This window comes from Oncorhynchus gorbuscha, linkage group LG04, assembly GCF_021184085.1.
Source record: "Oncorhynchus gorbuscha isolate QuinsamMale2020 ecotype Even-year linkage group LG04, OgorEven_v1.0, whole genome shotgun sequence".
NCBI lineage: Eukaryota > Metazoa > Chordata > Actinopteri > Salmoniformes > Salmonidae > Oncorhynchus > Oncorhynchus gorbuscha.
In genome coordinates, this window is record NC_060176.1 from 9,109,954 (window position 1) to 9,120,542 (window position 10,589).

General features: G+C 44.0%; 1 protein-coding gene across 2 annotated transcripts in view; it reads right to left on the minus strand.

Annotated features, from left to right (window-relative positions):
* Positions 1 to 10,059, minus strand: part of LOC124033606 (tyrosine-protein kinase CSK) — a 42,076-nt gene extending 32,017 nt beyond the window's left edge. Inside the window, exons 1-2 of one of the 2 annotated variants that reach the window (XM_046345697.1) lie at positions 9,851 to 10,059; positions 8,519 to 8,665 (exon numbers count right to left, since the gene is read on the minus strand). The gene's annotated coding sequence lies outside the window, so the exon portion shown is untranslated. The remainder of the gene's footprint in view (positions 1 to 8,518; positions 8,666 to 9,850) is intronic. The other variant, XM_046345696.1, reaches the window with a different exon arrangement.
* Positions 10,060 to 10,589: the final 530 nt, after the last annotated feature.

Here is a 10,589-nt window from a genome sequence, read left to right on the forward strand (position 1 = left end):
GAATATTTAGACTTAGGGATGCCACCCGTTAGATAAAATACCGAAAGGTTCCATATTTCCCTGAAATAAACATTGTTTGTTTTCGAAATTATAGTTTCCGGATTCGACCATATTAATGACCTAAGGCTCGTATTTCTCTGTTTTATCATGTTATAATTAAGTCTATGATTTGATAGAGCAGTCTGACTGAGCGATGGTAGGCAGCAGCACGCTCGTAAGCATTCATTCAAACAGCACTTTCGTGCGTTTTGCCAGCAACTCATCGCAAGCACAGCGCTGTTCATGGCTTCAAGCCTATCAACTACCGAGATTAGGCTAGCGTAACTGATGTGAAACGGCTAGCTAGTTAGCGGGGTGCGCTCTACTAGAGTTTCAAACATCACTCACTCTGAGACTTGAAGTAGTTATTCCCCTTGCTCGAGTGTCGGTGTTCCTGGTTCGAGCCCAGGTTCGAGCCCAGGCGAGGAGAGGGACGGAAGCTATACTGTTAAAATGGCAATACTATAGTGCCTATAAGAACATCCAATAGTCAAAAGTATATGAAATACAAAAATGGTATAGAGAGAAATAGTCCTATAAATACTATATCAACTACAACCTAAAACCTCTTACCTTGGAATATTGAAGACTCATGTTAAAAGGAACCACCAACTCTCATGTTTTCATGTTCCTTGCTCAGAACTTCAAAGTTAGCTTTTTTACATGGCACATATTGCACTTTTACTTTCTTCTCCAACATTATTTAAACCAAATTGAACATGTTTCATTAGAGGCTAAATGGATTTTTATTGATGTATTAAGTTAAAATAAGTGTTCATTCAGTATTGTTGTAATTGTCATTATTACAAATAAATAAATCAGAAATGTAAATTAATTGGTTAATTTGATTATTATTATTATTATTTTATATATTTTTTATTATTATTAATATATATATATATAAAAAAAAAATTAATCGGCGGATTAATCGGTATCGGCTTTTTTTGGTCCTTCGAGAATCGGCATCCACGTTGAGAAATCATAATTCCACAACAAAACCTAATACACACAATCTAGTAAAGGAATGGGATAAGAATACAAAAATATATGGACGAGCAGTGACAGATCGGCTAAGATGCAATAGATATTGTAGGATACAGTATATACGAAATATGTAAACATTCTTAAATTGGCGTTATTAAAGTGACTAGTGTTCCATTTATTAAAGAGGACAATGATATTAAGTCTAAGTAGGCAGCCACCACTCTGTGCTAGTGCTGACTGTTTAACAATCTGATGGCTTGAGATTGAATAACAGCCTCCATCTCTCTGTCCCAGCTTTGTCTGTACTGACCTCGCCTTCTGGATGGAAGCGCGGTGAACATGCAGTGGCTCAGGTGGTTATTGTCCTTGATGATCTTTTTTGCCTTCCTGTGACATTGGGTGTTGTAGGTGTCTTGGAGTGTAGGTAGATTGCCCCCGGTGATGCGTTGTGCAGACTGCACCACCCTCTGGAGAGCCCTGCGGTTGTGGGCGGTGCAGTTGCCGTACCAGGCGGTGATACAGCCCGACAGGATGCTCCCAATTGTGCACCTATAAAAGTTAGTGAGGGTGTTCAGTGACAAGCCTATTTTTCCCCAGCCTCCTGAGGATGAAGAGGTCGCCACTGTGCCTTCACCACACTGTGTGTGTGTGGACCATTTCTGTTTGTCTGTGATATGTACACCGAGGAACTTGGAAGCTTTCCACCTTCTCCACTGTGGTCCCGCCGATGTGGATAGGGGGGGGTGCTCCCTATTCTAGTACAGGAGGGGGCTGAGAATGCACCCTTGTGGGGCCCCAGTGTTGAAGATAAGCAAAGTGGTGTTGTTTCCTAACTTCACCACCTGGGGGCTGGCCGTCAGAAAGTCCAGGGTCCAGAACGAGGGTCTCAAGCTTAATGATGAGTTTGGAGGATACTATGGTGTTGAATGCTGAGCTGTAGTCAATGAACAGCATTCTTACATAGATATTCCTCTTGTCCAGATGGGATAGGGCAGTGTGCGTGTAATGGCGATTGCGTCATCTGTGGACCTATTGGGGCGGTAAGCAAATTGAAGTGGGTCTAGGGTGGCGGTGATATGATCCTTGAATAGTCTCAAAGCACTTCATGATAACTGGAGTGTTACGAGGCGAACGTCATCTCTACTACTCCCTCCCCTCTTTTCAAACATAAGAAAAAGGGAATGGCGCCTACCTGAATAGAAACTAGTTTATGGGGCAAAACATTTAACTGTTTGGACAAACGATAACACCCCAGCCAGGTCAGGCCCAGCAGAGGTCAAAGTCCAGGGAAACATGAGCCATGGAGTGGGAGCAACGAGTAGCATCGCATGGCAGAGGTTAGGGTGCTGGTAACCCTAGCCCACACAAATATAGGATTCATTTAGGATACAATATTGATCCATAGGTGAAAGGGATCTGGGTACATCCCACTGTGAGGACCTCTAATACGCTGTTCATTCTGAAACCATTCAACTAAGATACATGAAGGCAGGAGCTACTCCTGAAGCATTTAAACAAAATCTCACTGCCGATTAGTACTTATGACACTAGGCCTTTCCTTCTCTTGCTAGAACAAAAGTGGTACCTGCAACGAACCTACGAATTCTACTTTTAGGATCGCAATGCTCGTCAGTGGCCAACAACTCGACTTTTGTGCTCTTTTTGTTTTTAAAATTTGTTACCCCCTTTCCGTGGTATCCAATTGTTAGTAATTACTATCTTGTCTCGTCGCTACAACTCCCTTAAGGGCTCGGGAGAGACGAAGGTCGAAAGCTATGCGTCCTCCGAAACACTAACAACCTAGCCGCACTGCTTCTTAACACAGCGCGCCACCAACACGGAAGCCAGCCGCACCAATGTGTTGGAGGAAACCCCGTGCATCAGGCTACCTTGGTTAGCGCGCACTGCGCCCGGCACACCACAGGAGTCGTTGGTGCGCGATGAGACAAGGATATCCCTACCGGCCAAACCCTCCCTAACCCGGACAAGGATAGACCAATTGTGCGTCGCCCCACGGACCTCCCGGTCGCGGCCGGCTACGCCACCCGGGAGGCAGACTTCTGTGCTCTTTGATTGGCACAAACTCCTCATGGGGAGCCAACAAAAATATATATTTTTTATTAAAAAAGGGCATTTTCACCGTACATCTACAGATGAGCCAATCACACTTAATATGCAATGTAGGCGATAGGAGTTTAGCTAGCTAAGTGCACAGACGCAATGCACAAAACACAATCTACTTCCTCCAAGCTAGCTAACCACTGTAGCTAGTATTGACATAATTAAATCACAATGGATTAGCTAGTCTATTAAATCGGCTGCCCGTGTTAGCTAGCTACGGACACTGCACTGTTGTGCTAGCTGGCGAATATGCTAACATTAGCTAGCTAAACATTTGGCTATGGGCTGGCACTGGCAGTATGGGATTATGGAGAAAAAAAAGCAACATTAGCGCAGATAGCTTGGAATCTAGACCATAAGCACCGATAGGCATTGCCAAACAACGCTACTGCAACCTTCTGGTTTAGAGTATTTTAACAAGGCTGAGTGGCTGACGAATTCTAAGGTCTTTGCTGTGTGAACACAAAAAAGGGATTGACCGCCGACCCTCTGTTCAGAGGTACTAAGTACTGTCGGCAGGCAACCGTTTGACAATCCTACCAACCAACCAACACGGTCAGAACATGCAGAATGACTGTCTGGCACATTATAACATTCCCCAGAGGAGTTGGTTGGGGAGGAACTAGCGACAGCAGGGGGTTATTTTCCCCAAAGCTAACCCTGATATAGTAACGCAAAGGCCTGGAGAGATGCAACAGCTAGGCAGCCTGTCAGCAGAATGCTGTGTGTGTGTGTGTGTGTGTGTGTGTGTGTGTGTGTGTGTGTGTGTGTGTGTGTGTGTGTGTGTGTGTGTGTGTGTGTGTGTGTGTGTGTGTGTGTGTGTGTGTGTGTGTGTGTGTGTGTGTGTGTGTGTGTGTGTAAAGAGCAGAGCAGCACTGTTCAGACTGGACATCAGCTCTCCACCGCAGCTAGATGGCCTGTCCAATAACAGACATAAACCACTACAAGAGCAGTGTCTGACAGTTAACTCATTTCCTGAAGCTACTATTCTTAGACACAGGAAACTAAATTGGCATTCTCAAAATTGAAGACGTTCCAGGAGTTGAGTGTGAAGTAGTAACAATTACTGCAAAAAGTAATTAATGACACTGCTAGTTGACACTCTCAGTACCCCAGTCAAGGACTGAAGAGAGCATTTAGAGAATTAAACTGGTGCTGCTTGTCTTAGTAATAAGGGTGATAACACAACATGGCTGTACGGTGGAAGGCTTTCACAAAGAACATGACCAGCCCCCCACCATAGCAGAGTAGTCTGAAAGAGAGACTGCAGACAAGCACATCACTAAGCATGCTCAGACTACCAGAGCAATCATCCTCATTAAGTATCAATCAATAGCTGATGCAAGTTCCTCTCCTTTTCCAGAAACCGTTCTCATGTGTGAGCTCGTCTCAGTACATCTTGATTGGCCAGCTAGCCCTTGGATGAGGGCTGCCATTGGCCTGATTGAACTGCTGTTGAGTCAAACGTGCTACATCAAGTTCAGAGGTGACTTGCAAGCTGATAAAATCCTTGAAATCATCTGCTTTCAGGAAGTAAACCTAGCATATAACCTGCAAAATTATCAAAGAGCGTGTCAGGTAAAACTGTTAAGAGTTCATAAATCTAGACACTTGTAAGTGTCTACTGATCAATTGTTGAGAATTCCTTCATCTTTGATGCTGGTTGTTATTTGAAGTTAGCCTAAATTCTATCAAACAGCAGATGATAGTAGATGGCTTCCCCACTGAGACCAGATGTATCATCTAGGACTTATCCCGTGTTCCATACAAACAGGTCAGTCTGTCAACAACAATGTAGATAGGCTATATGAGTCTACCCCCCACGGCCCCATCAGTTACATAACAACCAACATAATTCTCTCCCTTTCATTGAGGGCTCAAAATCCAAAGTTAGGCATCTACAATAGAGCTGCTCCTAGGGAAGTGTGGGGAGGGCAGGGGAAACCACAGGCTAAAATACAGGACAGGCAAGCAGCATACATCTCTTCCCTGCAGTGACTTCACAACACTTCCTGCTAGCTTGGTGACCACAGAGCCAGAACAACCTCAGCCCTGTGTGGACAAGACAATGAGGGTCACTTATTAAATACCACATCCCCAACAGAAATAGGCCAAACAGGTAAAGCCCCCAGTCCACAACAATTTGGATAAAAGCGTCTGCTAAATGGCATATATTATTATTATTATTATTATTATTATTATTATATGGCTGAGGTGCAGGCTAGGCCTAGCTACTGACATGATATTTCTATGATATGCCCGCTCCCAGGTCAAATGCCACAATCAGAATCTATGATACCAAACAACGGTCAGTCCGTCATCCACCATCAATTTAACAGTCAGCCAGTCAGGTTAGCCAGCCACAGCCAGTCAGGTTAGCCAGCCACAGCCAGTCAGGTTAGCCAGCCACAGCCAGTCAGGTTAGCCAGCCACAGCCAGTCAGGTTAGCCAGCCACAGCCAGTCAGGTTAGCCAGCCACAGCCAGCCAAATATGTAACAAAGTGTCTTGATGTGAGCTCTTCTGCATGGCTCAGTCTGTAGGAGGAAGTGACCTTCTGTTCCCACCGGCGCAACATTTATCTTTTTCTCATTAATTCAAATCAGCTCCCACAAACACAAAACCCTCACTGATGCCTTCCAAAGCCCAACATTTGAATAATTAACCATGGCCACCTGACCGTTCGCACAACAGGGGGTTGTGCAATTGTGTTCTAAAAGAGGCTGAAAACATAAGAGTAAGGCAACAAGGGATAAATGGCATTCAGTGACTGATCTTCAATCACCTCTCCTGTAAATCTGTGTCTACTATATTGAGCTGTGGAATGTCTCTCAGTGCGGTCTTTAAATCATCACTTGAGAGTAATTACTGAGATAAAAAAAAGGTTTGGGTTGCAGCAGGTCTCAGACATGGCAGGCAGCGCTGCTGTCGACTTGTCAAGTTAACAATGTCACCCTTCTCGAGACACACACACTGCGGTTGGCCTGGGAAGGCAACAGTTACTGAAAGTAGTGGTGTAAATGTGATTCTTAGTCAGTAAACATGTGAGTGTGTTAAAACAACAACCACATTCTACCAAAATCTGTGTAGGACCTTTTATAAAAGTAAAGGAGATGTGTGCTTTTACACACCAACGCAAACACTCAATTAGACAAATAACACCTTAGGCAGTTATTCTAATCTGGGTTTTAGGTCAGATTGGTGTAAAATGATTCTCAGCAGGGAGCGAATCTCTCACTGGGTCTCAGTGTGTGTGTGTCAGGCCAGCAGCTGTGCTCTCCTTAGAAGTGTGAGGGTCCCTGTGGCTGTCCAGCAGGCCCAGTAGCAGGAAATACATGCCACTCTCAAGGAGCAGCCTGCCTGGCCTGCCGCTGCCCAGATGGAGATGCTCGCCCACTGTGTTTGTGCCTCAGACCGCCACCACAATGCCCCCTTTCTGTTGGGCGGTAGGCAGGGCCGGAGGGGTCTCACCCTCCATGTGGGCCCCAACACAACACTGCTCCTTCCTTCCACAGCTGCTGAACAGAGAGAAGGAGAGATAGGAGCACTAGAGGGAGAGAAGAGAGAGCAGGGCTAATATGGCTCTCTGCCACCTCTACTCCCATGTTACATAGAGACCAGAGTGCCAGGGTTGTTTTAATGACATAAAATAATATGAAGCTCAACAGCTACAAGGCCAGCCTCTTTGAAAGCTGCACACTGACTGCACTGTGTGAAAATAATTATAGTGCATTGTAGTACACTTATGGTGGTGCTACTAAAACATGTTGTTAGTATGACATCTGATTGGATAACTTAAATTGATCCTAGCATGATCCACCACATACAGAAGCCAGGGGTCAAGGTGCATGTCAACAAACACCATCTAGGCCTAGGCTACTTCTCTCACCATCTTACTGCTAGATATTCAAGAAACAGAATGTAGCTCAAATGCATGCCCCAGATGTGCCTTGTTGAACGAGACAGCAGGGGGTGTGGGGCGATTTCTTTCCTTCCCGGCCCCTAACAACCCGCACAGGCACTGCTCAGACACACACAACTAACCAACTCATTAACCTCAAAACTACATTTCTCCTCTAAAAACAACTATGCCAAGCCAACTCAAACTGACTGAGGATGATGGAGGTAAAAGGGAATTAAAAACAGGAACATCTAGGTACGCTAGTCTAGTGCCCACCAGATCATCTTAATGCCACTTTCAATTGAGGACTACACAAATCTACAAAACAAAAACCAACATGCATTCCAGAGAAAAAAAAGAAAAGAAAAAACATTTGGGAGGAGAAAGAAATAGAAAGTGGCAACTGTTTAAAGGTCAGGGTCCTTGGCCTGTTGGCCAGGCTTAAGATGTCTAATGAGAGAGTGTATGGCAGACAGAGAGCAGCCATTACCTCCCTTCCTGCTGAGTGTGTAAGCTGAGCTCTGAGATACTAAATACTTCATGGAGACAAGGGAGAGCAGAAATGAGCTCCAGCTGACCCCTCGTCTTCTTCAGCCTGCCATGCTCAGTGGCTAATGCAATCTACCGTCAGTCAATCAATCCCTCAGTCGATCAATACTGCAGTGTGAGCTATTAACAAAGAGCAGAGGAAGGTGTATTGATGGTTTGGTGTGGTCATGCATTCCGTACCTGCATGGGTCTGCCTCATTTACATTACATTTAAGTCATTTAGCAGACGCTCTTATCCAGAGCGACTTACAAATTGGTGCATTCACCTTATGACATCCAGTGGAACAGTCACTTTACAATAGTGCATCTAAATCTTAAAGGGGGGGTGAGAGGGTGTACTCAGTAGATGGGGTCTGTCGCTATCTCACTAGATAACCATGGTGCATGAATACTGGAGCAAAGCGAAAGATAGACGGGTTGGTTGTTTTGGAACAAAACTGAGGAGTGTGCAAAACAGACAGGGTTGGCTTAGACTGTGGACATCGTGTATATTGTGTCCAAGGTTAATAAAATAACAAATTCCAACCATATTAGCACATATTAGCCCTGACATAAAATTATTTAAAACACCACAAAACAAGACATGGTATCAATAAGTCTTCAAATGAGCCACTTATAATTCCCAATTGGTAGTTTGCTTGCAAGAATGACAATCTGGCCATCCAGAATCACAACACGCCGAGTCCTGCCCCATGGAAGAACTCATGACGTTGTCAGCTAACCTATCTATTCAGCAACTCTTGGTAACAAAATGGAAGTTTGCTTGCAAACTTCTTAAACAGTGCCTTTTGACAACTGCCTTCATCAGGGTATTAGTAGATGGTCTGCTTGCCTTTACAGATAGAGATGAGAACAGCAGTCTTCAATTACTGCATACCAATTCTATAGCCTACCCTTATGCCCTAAGTGCATACTTGCTCACTTACCTTGAGTGCACAAGAGCACACTTTGGGATAATTGGGACGCAACCACTCACTCAGCCTCCATGTGCCAGGTGGACAACCCAACAAGGCAGCAGAAGGCCCAGCTCAGACAACAGAGCCCAAACATGTTGCAGTCTGGTTTCCAGATACCTCTGGGGATAATGAAAGACAGGATCAACTCCTCCCACCATCTTGATTACAGATTTTTCTCTAATGGAAAACCCAAAGCTACAGTATCTGCTACATTACACTTTGCACTTAATAACCATATAGTGAAGATGTGGCATTTGTTAGGCAGAGAAATTATTTAGTTCATTACTCCTCTATGATGCCCAAATTGTTCATGTGACATGTTACCATCCACAACCCCTGAAAAGTAAAACAAAATATTTCACACTGCATTCATTATAGGCTTTTGACACCGGTTTCTTTAAACCTAACTGACAGCACATCATGCCAAGTACAACAATATTATGGTGCTCTGTCACATTGACAATAGTATACTTCCAATGCATGTAAGCTTACAAGCCTAACTAATACCAGAAGAAGAGACAACCAAAACAACTGAACATAACCAAATGCTCTAGCTTCTGATTACCGCTATCGCCCATAATAACAAAGACAAGGTTGTAGCTAAGTGTGGCAACAATGAGTTGAGGCTACATGGTTTCAGACAGGCATGCCACAGCACGCAATAACATGGGGTTACATTGCAACATTTGTAATGATAGGGACAACAATGTTAGAAAACGTGTTGACGGAGGATTGATTATGACAACATCCTCAATAAACCTAAATCACAACAATGAACAAATCACAAATTGTCAGATATTAGTATGGAACACAGAACCATATTCACTCACAACAGTGTAACTACATTGAGTTGTGCACGAGGCCAGGCGATTAACAATACAATTCAGGCATGCAGACATTTTTCCTTGCAGACAATAACATATCCACTTCCTGTTTTCCTTGTTGTTTTTGCTGAGCTGTCAGCGGCCACAACACAAACTACCTGTCAAATAACCATTTGCTTCCATCAATTGGCGGACCCTCCTGGCCGCGGCACCAGTCAGTCAATGTGACTGATCGAAGGAACTCGGAGGTCGCTAATAATGTAGCTAGCTAATAGCACCGGTTAAATGGGTGGAGCAGTTGGACAATTTAAAACATCTTGACATTACATCTAATAGATGTAGCTATACCGGCGGTAAGAAACTCATTTCAAAAATACAAAACCGCCTAATATTTCAAAATATTCTCAAGCTTTCCTGTGCTGAGATGGTGTGCTGCAACACGGCGCTGGAGACACTGCTTGAGTGTGCAACAACTCACCGTAAGAGATCGCTTTATGTTGACCAGATGTCTTTACAACTTAACGCGGCAGGCCATGAAGATGATGTCTGTTATTTCGAGCATCCAGTTTGTCTACCGTAAAAAGAAGAATATCCCAATTTGACGTTTGGACGCTCGCTCTATGCGGAGTTCGCACAGGCCTAGTAAATGAAATGGATGGCCTCCCCCTCCTTCCAACCAGCAGCAGTACGCATGCGCTAATTTATTGGCAGCAACACACACGGGAATTTCAGCTGACTGAAGACGTGTGAGCTGTGAGTACAACCTTGTGGTCAAACCAGTGATGTGGAAGCAAAAAATATCTCCCTAACAAAATGCGGCCAAGTTGCAGTTTGCAGGAAACAGATTTCGAGAGAATACCTAATGGTATGGTCCTTCACTACTGATACATCATTAACTCTTTTTTTTTTACAATTTGAATGAAATGCCTGATCTTGTTAAATGTTCTCCAAGGTAGTATCAATTCTGATGATTTTCACCACATTTGCATGCACTAAGCTTAATTAAAAATGTAAAAAGAGAAACAGAGGCAAACTTTTGACATCATCCCAGCACAGCACAGGTTATATTGTAGGTTCCTCAGGTTGTGGCTACTTAGAACCACCTGGTGGACAACCTGTGAAAATGCATCCTCAGTACCCCACCATACAAATCATATGTGAACACAAATCTGGCACAAACATGAAGAGTAGCAACATTTAATAAACTAAAACACAAT